This window comes from Nycticebus coucang, chromosome 2, assembly GCF_027406575.1.
Source record: "Nycticebus coucang isolate mNycCou1 chromosome 2, mNycCou1.pri, whole genome shotgun sequence".
Classification (NCBI taxonomy): Eukaryota; Metazoa; Chordata; class Mammalia; order Primates; family Lorisidae; genus Nycticebus; species Nycticebus coucang.
This window is the reverse complement of record NC_069781.1, coordinates 127274236-127299559: the sequence shown is the minus strand read 5'-3', so window position 1 is coordinate 127299559 and position 25324 is coordinate 127274236. Positions and strand designations below refer to the sequence as shown.

Here is a 25324-nt window from a genome sequence, read left to right as displayed (position 1 = left end):
CCCTAAACCTCAGCTAACTCTGCTTTTTCTGGGAGAGAAGAATGAGAAAGTAATTTTCCAATTCATTTTGAAGACAGTCCTCAGTGACACTCATGAGACAAGCCAATCCAACTGGAGGGGAACTCGCGAGGCTTCACCCAGCCCTGTGCAGGGAATTGGCAGGAAGGATAGCCCCGAGGCTGAGAGTTAACAGCCATCATTATCTTTAACAACTACAGAATTCGTACAAGGAAAGTGTGACATTGTGCCTGCCCATTGGGTCTATGGTGTGAATGTAAATCATTGACACTCTCCACTGAGCCTCAGATATTTACAAATTCAGATCAAGATTTAATCTGCTGAATATCAGAGCTGAACAAAACCAGAGGAATCCTTTTTTTTATTTCCTCAGAAGGGGAAACTGAGGCCTAAGTGAAAAGGACTTGCCCAAATTAGTGGCTTTTGATGGGCAAATGTGGGACAAGAATCTACCTGGCTGGGATCCTAGTTCAGTGCTTCTTGCAACACACAACAAGCGTTGCCAACTCTAATTATTGCCGATAACCCATTCATTTAGCCTACTCTGAGCCAGACACTCCCAAGAGATCTGAAAGTAAACCTGTTGTAATTCCAGCCTCAAACAACTTACAGCCTGGTAGTGAGGAAATTGCAGTAGAGTGTGTGACTGTGGATGGTTCTGGCTGGGACCAGAACAGACAAAGATACGGACTGTGTCACTATTTCTCATTCTCTAGTTTCTGCTCCTTCCCCCACCAGATATTGTGGGGAAAGATCTTCAACAGTTGAACATGGAGCGCTACCACTCCCCTAGTGATGCAGGCAACGGACGAACACGCATTCGCAGCATCTTCCCAGGGACACGAAGGGAGGCCCAGACACCACCGCCCTGCAGGATGGGAAGAGACCCAAGCCTCCAAGCCAAGTGTAGATAACCACCTCAGCGAATGGATAAACACTGACCAGGGCTTCCCGCGTGCTGTTCAATCACACAGCAAGCTGTGAAGTCATCTGAGAGCAAATGGCTCCTGACATTAGGCACCCTGGGTGCACCGGATTCCCACCTGCTTCCTGCCACACGGGGCCCCTTGTTCTACGGAGCTGAGGGGAAAGCAGAGCAACAGTTGCACAGCCGCACAGAACCCACCACGTGAGCAAGAGCCCTGAGCAAAACGGCTCTCCGCTCTCCAGCCCACTGCGTAGCACACACTTGAGATTATTGATGCCAAGTACTTTCCTTCAGGAATTTTAAGCGTCCTCCCACTGAGCAGCAAATCATATAATATCCAGAGTCCTGATGTGAGCAGCATGAGTTTCCTGGGGCTTTGCAGGAGACATATGGAAGTGGTGTTACCTCGTTCTTGAGCTGCCAGCCCAATACATAGACCATTTCTTCCTTGGAGGGAAGCATTTCTTTTCTGAAAAGCTTGCTTTATGACAGTAGCTTGCAGAGTATGAGGGCAAGTTAGTAAGTTGTCTACAAGCCTCCCTGGTGAGGAAGGTAACGGTGGGCATTAGGCTAGAGAACCGTCCAGATGGGATACTTCCCTTCCAGACTGGTAACAGGTTGTGTGTATCCAATTTCCCTCCATAGGCCAGCGTCATGAGGAAGGGGGACCTGCCTCTGTGATGAAAAGCTCTCTACCTACAGACAGGATGTCCCAGAAGTGAAGAGAGTAAAGAGGTGGGGCTATGAGCAAGTCTGACAAAGGATTCTACGTAGAGGGCCAAACAAATAATTTAGAGACTGGTGCTCAAAGCCAGCGTCTGAAAGAGAAAGTCAGAGAACCAGGAAAACAAAGTGCTTCCAAGGGCTGAGCAGGAAGTTGGTCCTCAAGGGAACACGGGAGGCTGGGGCCATTGTTGGCAGCTACACTTCAGGGCTCTCTGTGGCTTGGTGTGACAAATCACAGTCACATGGAGGAAAATAGTCTTTTTTTTTTTATTAAATCATAGCTGTGTACATTAATGTGATCATGGGTTAGAGGAATATTCTTAATGAGTAAAGCAGAGACAAAGAAATAGAAAATAGAGAAGATACATGGATGTCCAAGGCATGACCTTCAGTTTCTGAAAAACAGGACCTTCCAACCGAGCAAAGAGAAATTAGAAGGGAAGAAATCATGATGAAATAATCCAAGAGATTCTCACAGGACTAACATTTGGTGGCTCCAGATAGGAGGGGCCCATTGATTACCAAGTAATGAGATAAAAAAGACCCACATTCCAGTACATCAACCTGAAATTTCAGAGTGCTGGTGACACGGGTAAGATCTTACCATCTGGGGATGGTAGATTATGGATCAGAGATGAAAAATAAGGAATAGGATGGCTTTGGACTAAAAACTAGAAATGTCAAAAATGCCTTCGACATTGGAGAGAAAAAAAAATTCATCCTAAAATTCTGTCTCACCAAACTTAATACGTAAACATAAAAATGAATGTGAACATTGTCAGACACGCTGGGTAACAAAAACAGTTTTCCTTCTGTACCCTTGCTTGGGAAGCTACTAGAGAATGTGGACCACCAAAATGAGGAAGTAAACAAGAAAGAAAAGAAGATCCAACACAGGAGAAGAGCAAAGGGAATCCTCAAGTCACAGCGCAAGGAGATCCCAGTACAGACGGCCATCAGCCCAGATGAGCAAATCCGGGGGCAGAGGCAAGGTGGATGGAAGAGGTGGTGGAGCTGAACACCTTGAAAAGAGTGCTTACATGGTCTTAGTGATGGAAACGTAGAGTATTGATCTAACCAAAATTTCAATATAACTCTCTTAGGTGAAGTTACAGGAAAGACGTGGGTTAGCTCAAAATGGAAAAACCAAGAAGTGGATTATGCTGAGCATGCCAATTAGATAGAGATAATGGAAAGATCATCAAATAATCAGAAGAACCAAAAAAATGGGTGCTGTGGGAGAGGGGAAGTGGGGGGGAGCAAGTGTCTACAAATTTTATAGAACAATATTTCCTCCTTTGAATAATGTGCACACTACCTTTGATTTTTTTTTAAGAACGAATGACATTGTTACTTCCAAATAAACTGCTGCAGATGTGATGCTATCAAAACATCAGCACTAGTTAGACCTAAAGGAACAAAACTCTTTGTGTCACCACCGCAGGCAGTGAGAGCAGAAAGGGAGCAGCCAAAATTTGGCTTAAATGACCTCAGAATAAATTAAACCTGGACCTCAGGAAGGGTTTCCTGATCGTCGCAGCATACGTGGCAATGCAGAAAGAATGGAAACCTTCAGAAAAGAGGGAAGAAAATCACCCATCTCAGAAGATTTGGCTATCACAAATTATTCTCGTATTTTTCATATTCCTAATGCAATGAGTTAATGACCCAGTGTGTTCCTCGGTAGTGCAGGCAGGTTTCCTAACTAAAATAAATCCTTCCACCAAAAGAAACTCAGGGATCTTAAAGAAAACAATGTTCCCCATGTAACTTTTCTTTTTTTTTTTACTTGGAGAAAACTTAAACTATTTTGAAATGAGTGAAAAAAAGATCTCTTCACATGTCAGGAAGTAATGCTTCAGCCATGGCCCAGCCTTTGAGTCTTCCCAGATAATCTAGGACTTACTTAAACTAGTTTACTACCTCAGCAGAAATTGAGCACTTTCCCAACAGGTTATCCTCATAACATTTGGCCTAAACTGGCCACTACAGTTGAGCAAAAATGTTTGACCCCAAGTTGCCTCAGTATACAGTGAACTGTACCCCACACTGATAGGTAAACAAGTTGGAGTCTAACCTAGGAGTGTGTGTAATCAGCCTTGCAGAATGATCCCCCCTCCTTAAGTTATTTTTTGTTCCTCAGACTTTATCAGGCAAGTCTAACAACCAGACTTCACTAGCCTCTCCCCTGGACCCACCCTCCATAATCAACAGATGATTTTCGACTGTGACTTCAACCCCCACCTGCCCCCCATATAACTCCCACAGCACACTACAAAACCTCTGGTCCTTAGTTGGGGAGGCGGATTTGAGACTGTCTCCTGACAGACGCCTTTTGCATTGAAAGTCCTTTCTCGGCAATTTTTGTTGTCTCATTAATTGGTTCTTTGTGCAGCCATGACAGGACTTAGCCTGGACCCTTTGTGGGTATACTCATGTAACTAAGGAACTGAGTCTCAGCTGATCATAGCAACCAAATCTTCAGCCAATCTCAGGCCGAAAGCTGCCAAATCAAGCCCACGTAAGGTTAACACAAAAGTGCACCAAGCAGGTACTCTTGGCAAGTCGTTTCCTGTAGCCCACCAGGGTGGAGATGTAGGCGTTCTGAACCTACTATTTGAAATTCTGGCCAGCTCTGAAACATTCTTTTCTTGCTCAAATAAACTTTGCTAGACTGACCTTGTCTAAGTTTTTCTCTGACACCTGCAACCCAGCCCCACACTGTGGGGCATGGTTCTCAATACTCCACACCTGGGGAAGGAATCTCTATTTCCTACCCAGCATTTCACACCACCAACATCTGCTTAGGCCCCATCCGCTGTCAATTACCCAGTCACGTGGGTAATTAGGACCTTAACAGTGAAAGTCAGTTACAATAAGATAAAAGCAAAACTGTTGGTTTGGGGTAATTCCCACTGCCCCTCCTTTCTCTCCCACTCTAGGAAAGCAATGTCAAGAAAATAAGAAAACAAGGGAGACATTATCATAGCATGACCAGAATATTGCTAATAAATTACTAGTGACACACCCGAAATGTGTCCCTGGTCACACAGATTAGAACCTCTTCGGTAATGTCACACAGATTAAGTCACACACTGGACTCTTCAATGTGACCACCCTTTTAATATTTGAAGATGGCTTGGCTGCCCCACCCCCAACTGGTGGAGAGGAAGAATTTTCTAGAACAAAATTGAGTCTCCATTTGGGCCTTTATCAATAGTGAATACATTCCGTATTGTATTTTTAGTTCATCCTGTATTCCCATTTTTCTCTTTTTTTTGTTCCCAGTAATTTTTCCACCTAAGCTTACAGTACAATTCCTAATTATTTTCTGGGTGTCCTGTGTCTTGTCAACCTCTTCTCCTTTGATACATCAGCTCACTTTTTTTTTATATATATAACCCTGGATTCGTGTTTTTCTTATGGAATATGGTCTTGAAAAATTCAGACTGTCGTTGTCCCAACCTCTTATGGTCAGCTTTTGTCCTGACTTTCTGAACTCAAGATCACCTGTTCGATAAGCTCCTACACATGTCCTCAGTAATCAAATGAATGTTTTGGCCAAGGACTCAGCCAAGTGGCCTGACTCTAGAGGCTTCTCTTTGGGTGGACCTGGATGCATTTATCAACTCCTCTGTTTTGGGAACATACTCCACCCAAGTTGTAGCCAAAAGGAAAGGCATTTGAAAATTGATGTGGCAAGGGGGCCACGTCACCTAATTAGTTCCCAAGCCAAGATTTTATCCAATTATATTCCTGTCTTCCTCAAACATCCCACCTCCGAGGGGCCTGTTCTGTTCTTGCAGATTGTTGCATCTCATGACTAATCTTTTGACTCTTTTCCCTCTTGCTCTGTTATCAGATCACAGTGCAATATTCCTCCTCCTAAGTGGGGACCACACTGGATTTCTATCCTGATAGCTCACTGCAGGGTCAGGCTGCAGGATCCAAATTCTGTCGACACTGTTTACTAGCTGTGCAACCTTGGGCAAGTGTCTTAACCTCTCTGTGCCTTAGGAACATTGCTAGACACTTATTATTTCCCAACTCATCACTGTCATGGGAGAGCATTTTAGAGGCACCAGATCTTGTTTAGAGGCACCAGATCTTGTTTAGGTCTCTCGGGTAACAGTAGGGGTGGCATCAACGGAAGGTTGCAAAGCTTTAGCTTCCCCACTCTTCCTCTTATAACTTTGCTTACCTAATCCTATCTAAGAAAATACTCAGGCCAGGCACAGTGGCTCACACCTATAATCCCAGAGCTTCGGGAGGATAAGGCTGGAGGATTGCTTGAGGCCGGGAGTTCAAGACCAGCCTGGCAACACAGTGAGACCCCATCTGCACAAAAAAGAGAAACAGAAAAATTAACCAGGCATGGTAGAGCACACCTATTGACTCAGCTACTCTGGAGGCTGAGGCAGGAGGATTGGTTGACTCCAGAATTTTGAAACTGCTGTAAGCTACGATTGCACCATTGTACTCCACCCTGGATGATAGAGCTAGACTCTGACTCTAAAAAAGGAAGCAAAGGAGGGAGGGAGGGAAGGAGATCGAAAATGGTTCAGTCTATATAAAATCCACATCCTTACTAAGGAAATGTTTCTTTAAGACAAGCCTCCACATCCTCCTTGCCAACCATATTCTGCCCCTAAATCCTTCTTATATAGACATCACGGAGCCCCACTGGTCAGTGAGAAGGGCTTTGAAAAAAGACAGACCTGGATTCGAATCATGTCTCTGCATTCAAATCTGCACATATTATAGCCAAACAACTTCTTACAAGTGAGGCAGAGAATGATCTGGGGTTCCTATGCAATTTCAAGGGTAATAACTAGGTGCAGTTTATTTTTCAAAACAAGGAAAGAACTGGAAAACTTTAATTGGCCATATAAAAATCATGAGTTATTTCTGCATTAATGGGCAGGGCAGATTAGTGTTAGGAAGATATTAGATGAGGGTCCCATATGGGGTTCTAACACTCAAAAGTAAATAGAGACAATGATTCAGAGTTTTAAAACCAGAACCAAGAAGAAAATGTTCTGTGGAAGGGTTGAGCCCTTCAGGAGTCCAATAGCAGTGTATATAAAATAAAAGAAGTTATTATGACTACCATGTCAAACAGCTGTTTGTCATTTCCCCTAAAAGCAGCGGGAAATTGGCTTAAACTGCAAAGATTTGAGTTAAACATAAGGAAAAAATTCCTGACAGTAGGGGTTGTTAAACAATGGTACAAGTTAGCAATAACAATTGTGGAAGGAACTTCCCGGGGCTCTTTGGACACTGGACCCCCTTTGTCTGGGGTTTTGATATACCCTTGCCTTTTGGAGACCTCCTAGGATCATTTCCAGTTCTCTGGCTCTTAATTAGTTCGGCATGCTTTTGCATTAATAGCATTATAATCCTGGTCACAACTGATTAAAAGACAAAAATCAATTTCCCATTCAAATCCCCCAAACATGAAGGTGTTTTGCTCCCCTGTGCACAAAAATCGGGATGGGATGGTCTGCACATTTTTGTTCATATGCTTTTAATTTCTTCAGGGAAGTTTTACAACTGAGATTATCATAAACCAAAGTTTAGCCCAGGAATACATTGAATTATAAACTGGTGGAAACACTGAATAGAGATATATAATGGAAACATTAACAGAGCTTTAGCAGTGATGGCAACAGTATGTCACTACAATGGAAGGAAATCGTGTTAAAGTAACTGCTATTGTAGATAAGGGGGTGCTGCTTTTCATAATGGATTTTTCATGCATTACTTCTATGCTTTTAACATTTTTTCCATCGTGGATAGTGACCTTGGAATAATGCTAAGAACCATATTTTGTATTTAACCTAAATACCAAATTTAAAGACTTAAATAGATAATACAAAGGGCTTGAGTCCATGCTGCTAAAGATTGTGCAAGGTCATAGAACGCTTCTACAAACTCATATGCCATGGAAGCAAATCGTCTTTTATTAAAAATATGCAACCCATAACTACTTTCTTCTGACAAAGCCAAGAATGTTTTATGGAGAGGAAAAATAATTGGAATAGTATTAACAGGTAGATACCATGTAGTTTCCAAAGAAGTGTAGGTGGGACTTTAGCTCTTTTGATTATCTCTGTAGGTCCCTAAAGCCCCCCACCCCTAAAAATGTTTAAAAGCACTAATAGCATACTTGCAATTACAGCTTCTAGTGAATTCTCCAATCTTCTTCCAATCAGACTGTACTATTCTAAGATTTTCCTCCAAATAAATTCTAGAACTCCAGCGTGTTATTAAGGGAAACAAAATTGATTGAAAATTTTGCATATTTATCCTGGTCCTAGGAAAAACTAGAAAGTGTGGATTTAAAGTGTGTAGATCAACACCACTTCCTGAAAATGCTCACGCATTCTTCCCACCTGGCACCACCTCATCCATCCCCTGAGGACAGCACCCTCCTGTGGCCCTTCATTTCCTCGGTTGGTCCTTGCCTTGATCTGCTCACACCTCCACAAGCCTAAGTGCTTTCCTCTTAGATTGAGATGCCAAAAAACTGAGCTGGGAAGTTCACCAGCCTCTAGTTTAATAAGAAAGAGCTAAGTGGGTGGTGCCTGTGGCTCAGTGAGTAGGGCTCAGGCCCCATATACCGAGGGTGGCGGGTTTGAACCTGGCCCTAGCCAAACTGGAACAATTTTGAAAGAAAGAGTTAAGCAAGTGGAGACTGTTTGCTCTGAACAGGAATGCCTGATGTTAAATACCTCCAGCTGCACCCTACGCGTGAGGGCTTGGATATATGTTTAACCTTTCTGTTCTTCTTTTTACTCATCTAGAAAAGGGAGATGATCATAATACCCATCTCTTAGAATTACTGGAGAATTAAATGAGCGAATGCTCTTAAGACAGACTGGGACTACACACAGTAAGCACATAATAAACGTTAGTTGTTACCTGGTCTTGAGAGATAAGACCTTGTTTCCCCATGATTTGAAACTATGTTGGTTAGAATTTCAGCCCACAACAAGCAAACAAGTGTAATACTTGAGACAATAGGGTTTTAGAGGGTAAGTGACCAGTTTCTCTGCCCCTGAGAAGTGCCTGGAGAAACATGGATAATGCTGAATTCTGACATATCACTCAGAACAGAAAAGGAAATTTTTAACCAACAAAATCCACCAACCAAACAATTCCTTATGGGGGCAAGACATGATTGCAAGAGGGACTTTACCTAACAATTGCAATCAGTCTAAACTGGCTTATTGTACCCTCAATGAATCCTCAACAATAAAAAAAAAAAAGAAAAAGAATGAGTTGAGTTCCAGCCTCCGTGTAACTGTGTGGGCTTTGGACAAGTCAGTGGTATCCCATGAACTACATTTTCTTATTTGTAAAATATAGAGACAATACTAATCTCACAGGGCTTTCAGAGATTTAAAGGAGATGACGTAAGTGAAAGAGTTTATGTCAAAGGAAATAATAAAGAATGACATAACTTAGATATACATTATTTTTTTTAATTTTTTATTGTTAAATCATAGCTGTGTACATTAGTGCAATCAAGGGGTACAATGTGCGGGTTTCATATACAATCTGAAATATTCTCATCAAACTGTTCGACATAGTTCGACATACTCTCATCAAACTGTCGACATTTTCTTAGTTACTATGTGGGCATTTGTATTCTGCATTTAGTAAGATTCGCCTGTACCCATTCTAAGATGCACCATAGATGTGACCCCACCCATTACCCTCCCTCCACCAAAACCTCCCGCCTCCATTACTTTCTCATTTTTTTTAACCACTGAATTTTCTCCTATAGCTCCCAATTTCTCTAGTGTTTCAGGGCAAATTACCTTTTATAAAAACTTGGTGTTCTCCTACTGGTCCACTTGTCTCTAAATTTGTCTCTAAAAAGTCTACCTCCTGTCTTAAAGATTGCACTTAGGAAATTCTCTTTGTCTGCTCCTCTGAGATCCATGGCTTATCAGACTCCTGTCCACTCATTTTCTTTTAATATCCCCATGGTCTCCCACCATGATACAACTCTCCACATTTCATTATTGATTTGATTTCCAAAAAAAAAAAGGTTTGTCTAAAGAAATAATGAAGAAAGCTTTTCATCTTTTTAATAAGATAATAACTACTCCTCCCCAGTTGCCACCTGCTGTCACATTAAAAAAAATTATTATTTTAAAAACTTGAAGTAAAAAATGCCACAGATGAAAACATAGTTTTTTGTTTGTTCGCTTGTTTGTTTGTTTGTTTTAGAGACTCACTCCATCACCCAAGCTGGAGTGCAGTGATCATAGCTCACTACAGCCTCGAACTTCTGGGCTCAAGTCATTGATCCTCCTGCCTCAGCCTCTCCAGTAGTTGAGACCACAAGCACACTGGCTAATTAGATTTTTTTTTTAGAGGTGGAGTCTCACTATGTTGCCAGGCTGATCTTGAACTCCTGCCCTCAAGCAATCCTCCAGCCTCAGCCTCCCAAAATATAAAATCCATAAGTTTTCTTTTTTAATATATATTCACAGCTTTTTTTGGTTTTCTTTATTTTTTATTAAATCATAACAGTGTACATTTATGGAGTACGATGAGTTGATTCGATATACCATGTGGAATGCTTACATCAAACTGATTAACATAACCATCACCTCACTTACTTACTTGTTATGGTAAGACATTTATACTCTACTCTTAATAGTTTTAAAATGTACCACTGCATTGTGCACAATAGGTGAGGTCCCACCAAATACCCTCTCTCCTCCAACCCTCTCCCTCCCCTCCCCTTTCCCTCCTCTTCCCTCCTTCTTTCTGAACTATATTTGTATTTTATCATTTATCTATAAATGTGTAGGTGATTATATATTGGGTACGTTGGATACTTTTTTTTCCATTCTTGAGAAGTTTTACTAAAAAGAGTATGTTTCAGTTCCATCCATGTAAACGTAAAAGATGTAAAGTCTCTATCCTTTTTATGGCTGCATAGTATTCCACGGCATACATATACCACAATTTGTTAATCCATTCATAAGTTTTATTTTTAACATCTGCTTTGGCCTCCTCTCCTCCGGCTAGGCCATGATACACACAGAATATTATGAGCAGGAGGCAAGTAGAGAATCAGGTGCTCCATCATCTTGAGAAAATCCAATCCATGGAAGATTCTGCAACTCGTTGTTCCTTCCAAATTTCCCTGGACTATAGACGACCCAGGACCAGGCAGAACAGACCAGTTCATCCTCTACAGTAGGGTGAAAGATATGACAAGGACACCATTCTAGGGATCCAGGTAATATAGAGAAAGAATGGGTGGGAGATTGCAGAAAAACAGTATGAGGTGCAGAGACAGACAGTGAAGGATGAGAAAAAGCAAGGAGAAATACACAGAAGACACGGCAGTGACATGTAGTGAGCACTTACCACGGACCAGGCATGTTCTCCTGTAATCCTTACGTCAATCCCATGATCTAAGTCTCATTCCAGAGGAGAGGTAGAGGCCCACGGAGATAGTGAGCTGCACTCCCAGAATCTGAACCCAGGTCTGCCTTGACTCTAAGTTGGTGTTCTTAACTCCAGCTTCCATAATGAAGATGTAGCTTAGATGCAAGTTCAGCTTTGATTATTTCCTAAATGTAGTCAAATGAAGCCTGCACACTATCACGGTCCCACACATCAAAACTGTTCAAGGTAAGAACACAGTGAAAGTGGAAGCATTTGAGAAATTCTGTTTAAGAACTTGCTACCTGTGTCCTCCTCTTCTCCCTGTTGAGTGAGAATAGAATCATATCCACTCTTTTTCCTAACCACCTTAAATTGGATCTTAGTAGGTTTTATTTAATGCTTTTTTGTTCAAACCTGCTTCATGGTCAATGAAGCCACTTTGTGCCCAGAACACACATCCTTCCAAAAGGCACTTCTTTCTGCAATATTTCTTTTTTTCACACTCCACACAATAAAGTATGTGGCTTCTGCTGTTCAACATTGTCCTGGAAGTCCTGGCCATTCCAGTAAGGCAAGAAAAAGAAATAAATGATTTATAGATTGGAAGAGATAACATGATTATCTGCATGGAAAATCCCACAGAATCTATTTGTTAAAAGCTACTAGAACTAATAAGTGAGTTTAACAATGTTGCAGAATAAAAATTCAGCATAAAAAATATCAAGCACAAATCTATATCCTAGGAAGGAATAATTGGAAACAAAAATGTAAAAAAAAAGCCCATACATATACCACCTGCAATAGCTTCTCCCTGCCAAAGCCTAAGAAAATGTGCACATCTGTATGCTGAAAGAAGCTGATGAAAGAAATAAAATAAGATCTAGATAAATGGAGAGACATACTGTGTTCATGGGTTGATAGACTCACTATAATTAAAATGTCAACAGTCCCCAAATTAACTTATAAATTTAACACAATTTCAATCCAAAATCTCTGCAGGATTTTTTATAAATGCAGGCTAATAGATTTAAAAAAAAACATATGTGGAAAGGTAAGGGAACTGGAATAGCCAATTAATTTTTAAAAAGAACAAAGTTGAAGGAGCAACGCTGATTTTAACACTTACCGTGAAGCTACAATAGTCAAAAGAGTGTGATATTAGCAAAGGGATAGACACACCTCTGTAAAAATCAATTGGCCATATTTGCATGGAAAGACCTGTAGAATTCTCTTTAATTCATTGATGAGAAACCAGACTTTTCAACAAATGGTCTTGGAACAATTAGAAATCAAGGGAATTTATACGGGAGGAGGAAAAACTTATGGTCACACCAAAACACCTGTGCAAATGTTAAAGCAGCTCTACTTATAATATTGCCCCAACCTGGAGGCAACCCAAGTGTCTTTCAATAGATGCAAAATAAACAAACTGTGCTACATCCGTACAATAGGCTATTATCCAACAATTAAAAACACAATGAATGAACTTTGACACACTCAACAACTTGGGCGAAGCTCAAAAGATAAATTAAGCTGAGTGAAGAAGCCAATCTCAAAAGTTTACATGCTGTATTATTGCATTAATATGACATTCATGAAAAAACCAAAGTATAGTGATGAAAAATAGATGAATAGTTGCCAGGGTTTAGGGATGGGGGGAGGATGTGACTTTAAAGGCGAGTTCCTTGTGGTGATAGAACATTTCTGTACTCTCTGGTGGTGGTTTATGAATTTATAGATGTGTTCAGATTTATACAACCATATAACCCAAATGTCAATTTTATGTCTACTGTGTCATAAATTTTTGCATTTCTTAAAAATTTAATTGACACATAAAGACCTGATTCAAAGTCAGCTCTATCTTCAAACAAAGATCCTTGATTTTCTTGTTCCTAAAAATGGGCATAATTTATAAGATCATCATGGAAATTAAATGAAAAAATATGTACCTAGTCTCAAACACAGAACATGCTCTCTGCTGGTAGCAGCTACTGACGGTGTTAATCAGTGTGAGCCTGCTGCTTCTCCTTCAAAGGCGGTACCTCTTCTGGGACTGGAAAGTTCATACCATCTTTCTTCCCTGGATAATAATGGAAAAACCCTACTGACTTCTGGCTCTTTGAGTGTCTATTTGCCAGGCTGTTTGCTAGTGGTCTGCAACACAACAAGGTATTAAGTCATTTTTAACCCCCACAAAACTCACTGTTGTCTCTTAGACAGATGATGATAGCTGTTGATGGAGAACACAGCTGTGGCCAGACCCTTTCCCATATATTGAGTATATTGCTCTCAGATCGTTATTCCCCTTCTGTTCAGAAATCCTCCCTCCAGTCACATTAAAAAAAAAAAAAAATTAGTCTTTATTCACCAAATAGCAATCACATTTCTGCCTCCAGGCTTGCCTCCTGTTGGGAATTCCAGGGTCTCCTTGACTGGACTGTTAGCTATTCTCAAACTCGCCTGTTCAGCTCCGTAGAAAATAGCTTGATAAAGTCTCACAGATGGTTGGTTCATCATGTCCATTATTCATGAATTTTTAGCAGTTTAATACTCTGAAAACAACCTTATTTCCCTTTATTTCAAGTTTCTGGCAGAGTATGTGGGAAAGAAAACATCTCACTTGACCCTTTGTATTTACAACATAAGTATTCAATAAAAATCTACTAATTTGGTTTATAATGGTGATATTTAAAGGACATGTTGCATTCTCCATCCATGCCCAACACTTTCGCAACTTGGAGTTTTCTCAGCCTAGCAGTCCTTCTCTCCATGTTCAAATTCAATCAACATTTCTAGGCTCCAACACCTGTTCTTTCATGAAACACTTCCTCCTGAACTCTTAACATCCTGTCCCCGGGTCTGTCTAGGTCTCTCTGTCCCTACCCATCTCAGTAGAGAGCATCAATACTGTCATATGGCGCCCATGTGCCATTAACAACCAAAGAACTGACACTAGACACCACAACTTCATTCCCATCCCTTCCCTCCATCCTCCCACTTCTAATTTTCTCTGCTCTACTTGAATCATTATTTTGTACTCAAGATTTTGACCCCCTATGTCTATGTCTTATTTTTCTGTGTATTTCCAACACCCTGGGATACAGGAGATACTAAAGCATAAAAAACTGGAGGAGGATGAATTTGTCAGCATCATTCTCTCTCTCCTTGCCACCTCCAACTGTTTCTCCACATATCTGTTTTCCCTTCCTTCAGACAATATTGACATTTTGCCTACAGCGAACAAACGGACGATACTTTAGCACCCCATACCAACACAGATTCATATAAAAACCAAACACAAAGTAAATGGAAAATAGAACGGTTTATAGTTCTCATTACATCAGCTATCTGATCATACTTCATTTCTAGACACATGCTTTCCATTGTTATTTTCCTGGCGAAATTAGGTTACTGGAATTACAAGGTGAAGATTGTGGATAGAAAGTCCAGAGCCCAGGGGTTCACATGAGATTAGGATGCTGAACAGTGAGTCCTAGGAATTTCTCCTACCCAGATGAAAATGATTAACACAGGGTATCATTAGATATAGACGTAGATATGGATTTCAGATATTTATTTTCTTACTTGTTGCCTAATATATCAGAGAGCCAGAAACCACTTTGGTTCAACCCACAAAGCCCATCAAGCCCAGGTATTACTTTTTACCTAATTGCTTCCCTCTATTTCAGAGGTCTGCATGCTCCAGCTTTACAGTGTGTTTCCACTACAAGGAAGGGGTCAAAGTGCAAAGAGACTATGGCGTTAATGTAGGTGTCACATTAATGCATTAGCTCAGTGGACCCAACAAGAGAAAATATTTTGATGAGAAAATGGCATTTAGAGGCGTGAGTGCATTTAAAACATTTTCTCAGTGTGGTTACATTAGCAGACCTAAACAATCAAGGACCAAGAGGTGTTGCTGCAGAGATTGTGAGCTTTAAAAGTTATCCTTGTTCTGACACATAGTAATAACCACCTTTGGAGAATTATAAAACACAGGGAAAAAAGAATTGTTCGACTCTGAGCCTGCAAATATTTCATGACTGTGACTCATACGGACAAAAAAAAAAATCTATATGTTGTGATATATTTTTAATTCTCTGCTGAACAAGAAGCTTTTGGCATTAAGAAATCTATTGTTATTTCTAGGTTCAATGGCACTTGGGACCTTTTCCTGACATTTGCTAGGTAAGGCAGATTGGTTACAAATGCAAAATATTCATCAGCAACAGAATTCAGAGCATATAGGCTTGTTCTAGCTTTGAAGGAATATTTTTGCTCCTTGGGCTCAAGAAAATCTCAATATGTGGGAATAAGACAACTTTTCTTCTTGACTTCAACCTGTGGACCCAACTGCCTCCTGGGAGTTGAATGGGCCGGAAGTGCTGAGCTGTCTAACTGCTGCTTAAATTTTCTACTGAAGGATGAGGAAGAGTATTTCAGGGGAGGGAACCTCAGGGTATATTGATAGTGAGGACTGTGCAACCAAATGTCAAATGCCGGCTTGTTGTAAATTTACAGGATCATGATGCTTAAGGACAAGAAGGTTTAATCAACCCCCTGCTTTACCTGGTTATGGCAAACTGGGGCACTTTGAACTCTACTGCCATTGATGGTAAACTTAAACTTCGCTGGAAAAAAAAAAAAAAAAAACAATAACAACAAACTTTGTATGAAGACCACCCCCAAAGAGTCAAAGATCCCATGGCCTTTATCTCAGTCAGTTCCTAAAAGGCCAAACTTGAGCTCTCCCATCTGAAGTGTCCGCCCTTGATGTCCAGGGCTTCTTGGACAGGACTCTGATTCTATCTCTCTCTGGGCAGCTGCTGTAAAGTTCACAGCCAGAGAGAGAGATCCCCTCTGGCCAGTCGGGGATATGACCAACTAGTTGGTGTTTGAAGTCTTTCACAAAGACTTAGGAGGAACTGTAGGGAAGGGGAAGAAACCTCAGTGTAAATTCATCTCTGAAGCTGACACCCACTCTCAGGCACAGACTCCATCTGGCAAACCCAGGCCAGTGACGGAGGGAGGCTCACATGGGAGGGGAGCCAGGTGTTGGGTGTAGATCCTGGCTGAGAGGTACATCTGTAGGACCCAGGCAGCAATGGAGTTACCTTGGTCTTCAGCACTTCACGAGAGTTCTTTTCTTGCAACAGATAAGCAAACTGAGGTGCCTACAGAATAATAAAGTCATGAACACTGGGGATTAAAGGGATCGCGAAGTCGAGTTTTCCAGTTTCCTGCCTCTTGAGATATTCAGGCCATCTCCTGCGGCAGCATCATGGCCATCACCAGATGCTCAGCCCTCCGCATGCACAAATTTGCTTCATCCTCCCAGCTGGTCTGGGACTATGTATTATTAGCCCCTTTTATACATGAGGAAGTAAATGACGTACCAAATTAAGAGGAGCTGGGATTTGAATGCTACATCCTAAGCTCTTAGCTGTGGTGTTCTATTTATTTCCCCACTGGCTCACCCCATACTGACTTGAATACTATTGGTGACAGGGAGCTCAGTACCACTCAGTACCAATTTCTATTTTAAGACAGTTCCCTTTGTGCCTCCATCAACTACTGAAATTTTGCCCTTTGATTAAAATTCTGCCTGCCAAGATCCCGCAGAACAAGTCTAATCTGTCTTTTATAGTATGCCAACCCTGAAACCATCTGGAGACGATAATTATGCCTCTCTTTCTAGGTCTTCTTTACATCAAGCTAAATTACCTTTTTTTCTTTTCTTTTTTTCTTTAACATTTCCTGTGAGTGATGATTGAAATTCTGGTTCCAGAATTGCTATTCCAGAACAGGAACCATTTCCAATGCAGCCTATATCCTCAGGACCTAGGACCCTGCCTGGCACAAAGGGAGCGCTGACAGGTATAGCAGATGACCCACAGTTTTTCCACAGTTGTTCAGCAGATGGTAAACACCTTAAATGTTTGTCTTTAAAGTTTTGGTAACTTTTCTCAGTTCTTCATAAAGTGTAGAACTGAAATGATAGAACTGAAATAATCTCCACGTGTGATCTGAGTTTAAAGTTAAGAAGAGCAGATCCTGTCCGGGAAAAGTGCTATATGACTTGTAATGCAGCCTAGGATGGCAATGGAATGGTGACCACCTGGTCACCTTGCTGGCTCACACCAAAATTAGGGGAAGTAAAGCCTCTAAGTCCTATTGTATGGGCTGCTTATAACCCACACTGTGCTAGAATAATAGCTTTCAGACCTATGCGGAGGACTTCATCCTTAGTAAAACTCATGCTAAGCTCAAGTTCTGTCTGCTAAGATCTTCTGAGATCCTAGAGTCTATCATGGAAGGAGAGTCGTTTTTTCTAACTTTTTTTGTTATTGAATTTGAGAATAAGACATCCATGATCTTAGCCCATGAAATAAAAGACTTCCATGGCCAGTTTCCCTTCTAAGCACTCTTTGTCCACACAAAGTCCTGCCAACTCCTCATCCCTTCCTCTTGAACCAATCTTCGCCCTTGAAAAAGAGACTTTTAAGGAGTTTTATATTCAGGACGTAAGTATTAGGCCACCCTATTTTATGCAGTTCTGATCACCTGGACTTCTGACTAATTCCTTGGTGTTCAAGTCTCTGAGTCAGGCCTTAATCTAGTACGTTAGTCACACTAGGGTCATGCATGTCCATTAAGCCAGGCTGTGCTGCAAAAACAAACACACCCCTGAAACTCAGTCAGTAAGTTCACACTCATGAAAAGTTGGAGCATTCACTCGCAGGCTGATTCACCTTACAGTGCCACCATTTCAACGTGGAGCCGCCATAGTGCCTAGAGCAGGGCAAGGGGCAGAGCAGGCCAAACCCAGCTTTGCTCTCTGGTACTCCCCCGGAAGTCACACACACACTTCCACTTCCACACTTCCTCTGACAGCACAGCAGACTCTTCATGCCCCTCAGATGAGGAAAATGACACAGGATTTATGGAGCACAAAGTCCTGTCTCTGCTGACACTGTGGTCTTACACTTCCTCCTTCTCTCTGGGACCAAATTCCTTCCCAAACAAAACTCGGTGGTGAGGACTCTACTTTTCTGCTGCTTCCTGCCCATCGTAGCTCTTATCATGACCTCTTCTTGGATTTCTCACTGACAAGCTCAGAAAATCCTGTATATCAATCAGAATTCCCACTAAAATAACAGAAATTTCCACGCGACAGGCTTAAACAGAGAAAGGAATTTATTATTACACGGAACATGTAATCTCAGATGGAGATTTAATTCTGAGCTCACAGCTCAATGTTGTCAGGACTTAACTTCTTTCTATCTCTTGGCTGTGACTATCCTAACGTCAGGTTCATTCTCAGCATCTCCATGCAGGTGCTGAGGGCACTGGATTCACATCATCGCTACATCATAGTATGTTCCGGGCAGAGGGGGTAGGAAGTCTCCATTCCTGCACCGAGTAACCAAACCTGCTCAAGACGTGTCTCATCTTTTCTGATTAACCTCCAATCACTGTGCAGTCCCAAGTGAGATCTGGCACTTTGATTGGCTAGAGCTAGGTCACATGATATTTCCTGAAGACAGATGTGGGACTCCGCAGGAACCACATGCATATTAAATAGGCATCAGGTAGCTCTTTAAATGAAAACATAGGCTGTTCCTGAAAGTAGAGTAGATGGGTGCTGGGAGGCCACTCACTGTGACGGTCCATTCAACTAACCCCTGCTTAACTCTGTATGAATCAGTTTGATCTCTGCCTGACCCGAGTGTTGGTTGCGAAAACCTTTCATAGCTTACCTGTTCTTCCTCTAGCCCCTAGGAATGGATCTGCTGTCCAGTATCTGTCCTGACTCCAGTAGTAAGTTTAGCTAGGCCTAACCTATATCCTCACTATGAGGATGAATTACAAAGAGCTACCTCGAAGGTTAATAGCAATATTTCTTTACATAACACTTTTTACAGCAACCTCAAACTCTTGGGCTCTTGCCTCAGTTTTTCTATATTAAGTAGAGATGGTGTCTTGCTCTCACTCAGGCTGGTCTCAAACTTCTGAAAACTCATACAATCTGTCCACCTCGGCCTCCCAGAGTGCTGGGATTCCAGTTGTGAGCCACCGCGACCAGCACAACACTTCTTGAAAAGCAATCGATCCTTTTGCCCTGACTTCCGCTACTATCTAATTTGCATTTCTCCATCTTATACTACAAAGTTCTCCTGAAAGACTAATCAATTGTCTCTCTGAAGTCCAGGCACAGGTCATCTCCCTGATTCATAACCATAACCAAAAAGGAAATAAAGTTATTAATCTGGCAAGATTTATTCTCAGCAAATCTATCCTGGCTTCTAAGACCACCACTTCCTTTTGTCAAGGTCTCACAAAACATCCTCTTCATAATCCAGTCTAGAATTTCTCTCAGGATTGAAGTTGAGTTCATCCATCTATTCAGAAGAGTTCAGAAGTAGTCAGAATCTCCACCTGCCTTTTGCAGAAGCCGGGGTGGGGTATGTCAGCTCCTATCTCCCACACCTCCTCCTCCTTCGGAGAGGCAGCTCTCTAGGGTTACCTCATGTGTCCTAACCAGACAGTGCAGAGTCAGGATGAGGAGTCAGCTGACCATTAGGGTCCAGCCCTTGGCTTCTCCTTTTCAGCCATGACTATTTCCCCCTGAGACAAGAGTTCTCTGCCAAAACCTCCAAGTGCCATAATTGGTTTACAGATCTAGGACGCCTTCTTGCTCCCCTTTATATGCCTCTCTTAGAGAACTGGGGCAGGACAGAAGGGGGAACTGGGACCTGCAGCCTCTGGGCACACACAAGCCTAGAGCTCTGGGGAGCGCCGTCTGTGATGCTGTCTTTTCTGTCCCTGGTTAGTAGTGCCCCAGTTCTGCAGTCACCAAGCCTGTTAAGAACCAAGCCACATGGCATCACCTCCGACTGTGTCCCTTCTCCTCCACACCCTCTGTCCATGGAAAGATTGTCTTCTAGGAAACTCCAGTTCCTGGAGCCAAAAAGATTGGGGGCCACTTCCCACTTCGTTTTTGAATTCCAAGTTAAGAAGCAATTTTACTTGGAGGCCTTCTGAACCTGAATTGGAAAGAGTCAGCGGGCCTTAGGGTCACTTCTGTGCAAGAAACAGTTGGATCTTCTCTGTTATTCCCCCAGTTCAAGCCCAAGCACCCACATTTATCTGGAAACCTGCCCCCACTGAGCTGGCCTAATTGGACAGAGCTGCCTTCCTGTTGATTTTCTTTCCATTTTCTTATGTGACCACTTTCACCTTTAAGTGTCAGTCCAATTCCCATTCCACATTTTAAAATCCCACCTAACTTAGCATAAGCTAATTAGAAAATCCACATTATACCACTCTTTAGAGCTCAATTACATAAAAATCAGAGTGGCATTGGGCATATGTCTGGGCAAAATAGATTTCCAAATTGGTGTAGAGTGTACTTAATATTGATAGCTCTGTAATTTCCAGAAGAGTTCAGTATCAGAGTGATGTAATTAGGTTTTATTTGAAGTTTTCCTTTAGATTTAAAAGGAAAGAGAGAGGGAAAAATCAATATATAACCTAGCTAGGAAGTAAAAGTAAGTGAATCACCCATCTGTCTTAATTTATTCCATGAACTGAGGAGAATGATATTCACCTCTCTGGACTTCATGAACAGATACTGTGCTAATTTTTCAAGGCTAAGTTCAATATTACCACAAAACAGAAAGACTGTTTTCCATTGCTGACTTGCCATGTAATTTAATGCAGGAATGACACATAAAATACGTAGGCAATCTCTTATCTCCATCTATACACTTATCATTTCCTTCACCTTGTGCCACAGTGTGATCGTATGAGAAAACAAATACTTTTAATGAAGCAACAAAGAAAAATTACAGACTAAATGATAAAATGTTTGCCCTTCTTTATGTGGGAAAGGGGAGGAAGTACAGTGTGAGCGAAAAGGGCACAAGATTTGAAGGGGACAAATGGATCTGAGCCACCTTCCACTTGTGTGAGCTTGAAAAGACGCTTCGTGTCTCTAACATTCTGCTTTCATCATGAACATGGAAGTAACAACACACACTTAATGTATGAGTGAACTGATGCTGTAATAGTATTCTGTAACAAACAACCTCTAAATCTCAGTGGATAGTTTATTTCATAGTCAAGTAGATGGTGTAGCTTGGCTGAGGTTCAACTGTTGTTATGTTACCTTGACTGAGCTTAGCTGGACTGCAATCTTTGGGTCAAGTTGAGATTTTCTCTCCATATTTTCCCCAAGGAATTTAGGTCATAGGAGTAACATCAACCTGGGGCATACTCTTCTCCTGGAAGAAGTCAGAAGCTCAGTGGGATAAAGAAAAGAAACCCATGAAGCTTCTTATGCATTAGTTGCTGAGAATAAAGATGACAGCTCAACCCATTTTGTTATGGAGAAAAGCCAGTGACTTGTCCACACCCAACGTCAACAACATGGACACATCATGAGCATGTAAAGCAGCAGTTCTCAACTCAACCTGTGGGTCATGACCCCTTTGTTTACCTCTTTCATGTTTTTTTTTCTTTTTTTTTTTTATTAAATCATAGCTGTATACATTAGTATGATCATGGGGCACCATACACTTGGTCTCTTTCATGTTTACATGGATGGAGCTGGAACATATTCTTCTTCGTAAAGTATCTCAAGAAGGGAAGAAAAAGTATCCAATGTACTCAGCCCTACTATGAAACTAATTTATGGCTTTCACATGAAAGCTACAACCCAGTTACAACCTAAGAATAGGGGGAAGGGGGAAGGGACCGGAAGGAGGGGGGAGGGGAGCGGAGGGAGGGTGATTATTGGGATTACATCTGCAGTGCATCTTACAAGGGTATATGTGAAACTTAGTAAATGTAGAATGTAAATGTCTGAACACAATAACTAAGAAAATGCCAGGAAGGCTATGTTAACCAGTGTGATGAAAATATGTCAAACGGTCTATAAAACCAGTGTATAGTGCCCCATGATCACATTAATATACACAGCTATGATTTAATAAAAAAAGAAAGAAAATACATCACGGCACAAGGAAGGTTGAGAATCACAGAAAGGGTATGATAGAAGGCAAATATGAGCATGTGGTTCGTCCTCTCACTCCCCCACACCCACCCCACATGGCTATTATAAGGAAGTTAAAATGAGTTAAGTTTCTTAAAGTAACCAAGCAAATAACAGACACTCAAAATAGGGTAGCTATAATTGGTCATCTAATTATGTGACTAAGGGATCTTAAAATTACCAATACGTTTCTCAACCCCAATTCTGATGAACCCTTACAGAAGGGCATGATAATCACTTGATATCCAGCCATCAAAGGAAGGAGTCTTTGCCAAAGAAGTGTGTTGCTCATTTGAGGTCACACGCATATGAGTATTCTGGATTTGGCCAAGGTACAGGCTAAATAATGTGCCTAGAATTTGGCGCATCTTGGTTAAAAGTGGAATCAACTAGTTTCTACCTTCTTACACTTAACCTGGAAAGACCTGAGCAGGCATCTGCTGGTGAGACTGTTACAAGCTTTGTTGCTGAATAAAGAAACCAAGGCAAATTGGTAGGATTTTTGAAGTGTCAGACAGAGACTCTAGGTGAGACTATTCAAGATTCAGACTAAATGATAAAATGTTGCTTTTCTATGAGTTGGTGTTTCTCCATTTGTTTTTAAATTTTTTTAAATATTTCTTCCTGATTGGGAACAAAGGATCCATTTTGGGAATGCATCTTCAGGGTTAAAAATAAATCCGTGGGTGAGCCATTTCAGCTACCTTTCTACTGTTAAGTTTTGTCTTAACTATTACAGAGATTTTTTTATGACTTTCAATAAACTCTGAATACTCTTTAAAAAAAAATTCCTGTAGGATATTCTGGTCAGACAAGAGCAGCCCTGAGAGCCTGTCCAATTCTGTCTCATTTCTCCCATGAGTACATCTCTTAATCTCTCTTTGCCACCCTCTTCTCAACTACAAAGAAGGTTAGTTGAGAAAAATCTTTGCAATTTCACCGGGATCAAACATTCTATGATTCCAACCTAATTCCTGCCCAAATTAGAAAGAGCACCAGTGGAGATTTAGCCCAGATGCAGAGGGGATGTCAGTTGACAAGGAGCCCTTGGTTTAAGGGACACCCACAGGCAAAATCTTGGTGATGCATTCAATCCAAAGGATTTTACTGAGTCGTCATCGATTTTATTTCCCCTCTTTTCTTTTTTTTTTTTTTTTTGTTAAATCATAGCTGTGTACCTTAGTGCAATCAAAGGGTACAATGTGCCCTCTTTTCTTTCTTTCTTTTTTTTTGAGACAGAGTCTCACTTTGTCATGCTGGGTAGAGTGCTGTGCTGTGACATCACAGCTCACAGCAACCTCAAACTCTTGGGTTTAAATGATTCTTTTGCCTCAGCCTCCCAAATAGCTGGGACTACAGGCACCCACCACAATGCTGGCTATTTTTTGTTGCAGTTGTCGTTGTTTAGCTGGCCCAGGGTGGGTTCAAACCCGCCAGCCTTGGTGTACATGGCTGGCGCCATAAGCACTATACTAGGAGTACCGAGCCTATTTCCCCTCTTTTCTACCACCAACACTTGACCTACAACACATGCCCCAAACCTTTCCTGACTCTCCATCCCTACTTGCAACTGCACTGGCCTCCTTGTGTCCACTGTCACTCAACCCCATCTGTTCTCCACCCCACAGTCAGAATGCTATTTATAAAATAAAAATCAGATCATTCCTACTTTTGCAACCTAGTGTCTTCCTCTTAGTCCTGGAAAAAAAAATCTACCAATACAACTTATTCTATTTCTAAGCCATTCCATGGTTAGAGCCCTCCAGCACCTGGCCCTGACTTATCTTCAGTCCTTTCCTCACCTCCCTTCACCATGCTTCAACCACAGAGAATCTCTTTTGGTTCTTGATCATACTGAACTCATTCTTTGGGTCTTTTATTCCCCCTTTCTTTCTACCTGGACACTCTCCACATCATCTCATCTCCAGTGTCCACTCCTCAGAGAACCTTCCTAACCATTCTGTCTAAAGTTCTCCCCACTCCACACCCAATCTCTACTACCTAACACATTTTAGACCCCTTATCAGGGTGAAATGGTGTTGTTTATTTGTCTGTTTCTTACTCAACACTAGCTCACAAGCTTGGCTGGTCCCTACTGTTTCCTCAGCAGCTAGAATATTGCCTGGAACATAGTTGGTCCTCAAGAAATAACTTCTAAACAAATGGTGAAATCAGTGAGGTGTGCAGGAACACGCCGGACCTCCCCAGCTCAGAGGCAGGGACAGTTAGTATCTCAGTGGCGCTAGGAGTGGTCAAGATCGGGTTCTCCCTAGCTCAGTAAAGTAAAAATTGTAACACTGGTTATCTCCACTCATGAAGTAAGTTAAGACTCCAGAATGTTGTGAGAGAAAGAAGTGAGGTCCAGGTAGACCTCACTGAAGTCAACACAGAAACCATCCGATGTGGGAGTATGTTTCTTAGCTCAAGGAAGGAAAAGATTCAGGCACTCAAAGAATCTGGGCAGTAAGTATCAAGATAAATCATGAGAGAGCTAAGGGCATGAAGCATTTAACCACTGAACTCACTATCTTGAGTTCTTCGTCTGTGAAATGGACGTAATAAGAATCATGACCCTGGGTGCAGTTGCTCATGCTTGTAATCTCAGCACTTTGGGAGGCCAAGACAGGAGGATCACTTGAGGCCTGGAGTTCAAGGTCAGCCTGAGCAACATAGTGACATCCATATCTACAAAAAATTAAAAAAATAGAAAAGTTAGCTGTGTGTGGTGGTATGTGCAGGTAGTCCCAGCTACTGGGGAGGCTGAGGCAGGAATATAACTTGAGTTCAGGAGTTTGAGTATGAAGTGAGCTGTGATCATGCCACTGTACCCAGGTGACAGAGTAAGACACTGTCTCAAAGAAAACAAATGAATAACAATCATGATTATCACCTGGTGGGCTTAATTGAAAGAACTAAATCAAATACAGTAGAAATACAGTTGACCACCTCCCTACACTGACCACCTCCCTAAGTTAACCCAATTTTCAAAGACCAAACATGCAGCACATGTACAGAGCAGGACAGTAGGCCTAGGTCCTTAAGTTGACCACCTATGAATGTTAATCAGCTTGTTACATTTCCTTGAGTGGTCAACTTACAGAGGGTCTACTGTATATGACAAGAGGGTCTAGTACATAATAGGTACTCAGGAAATACTAGTCTCCTTACTTACTTTTAGA

At 41.6% G+C, this 25324-nt stretch overlaps 1 long non-coding RNA gene across 1 annotated transcript in view; it reads right to left on the bottom strand.

Annotated features, from left to right (window-relative positions):
- Positions 1–10474: 10474 nt before the first annotated feature.
- LOC128564760 (uncharacterized) overlaps positions 10475–25324 on the bottom strand; it is a 59681-nt gene continuing 44831 nt past the window's right edge. The window contains exons 2-3 of the long non-coding RNA XR_008374154.1: positions 24671–24830; positions 10475–10889 (exon numbers count right to left, since the gene is read on the bottom strand). This is a non-coding gene — a long non-coding RNA (uncharacterized LOC128564760). The remainder of the gene's footprint in view (positions 10890–24670; positions 24831–25324) is intronic.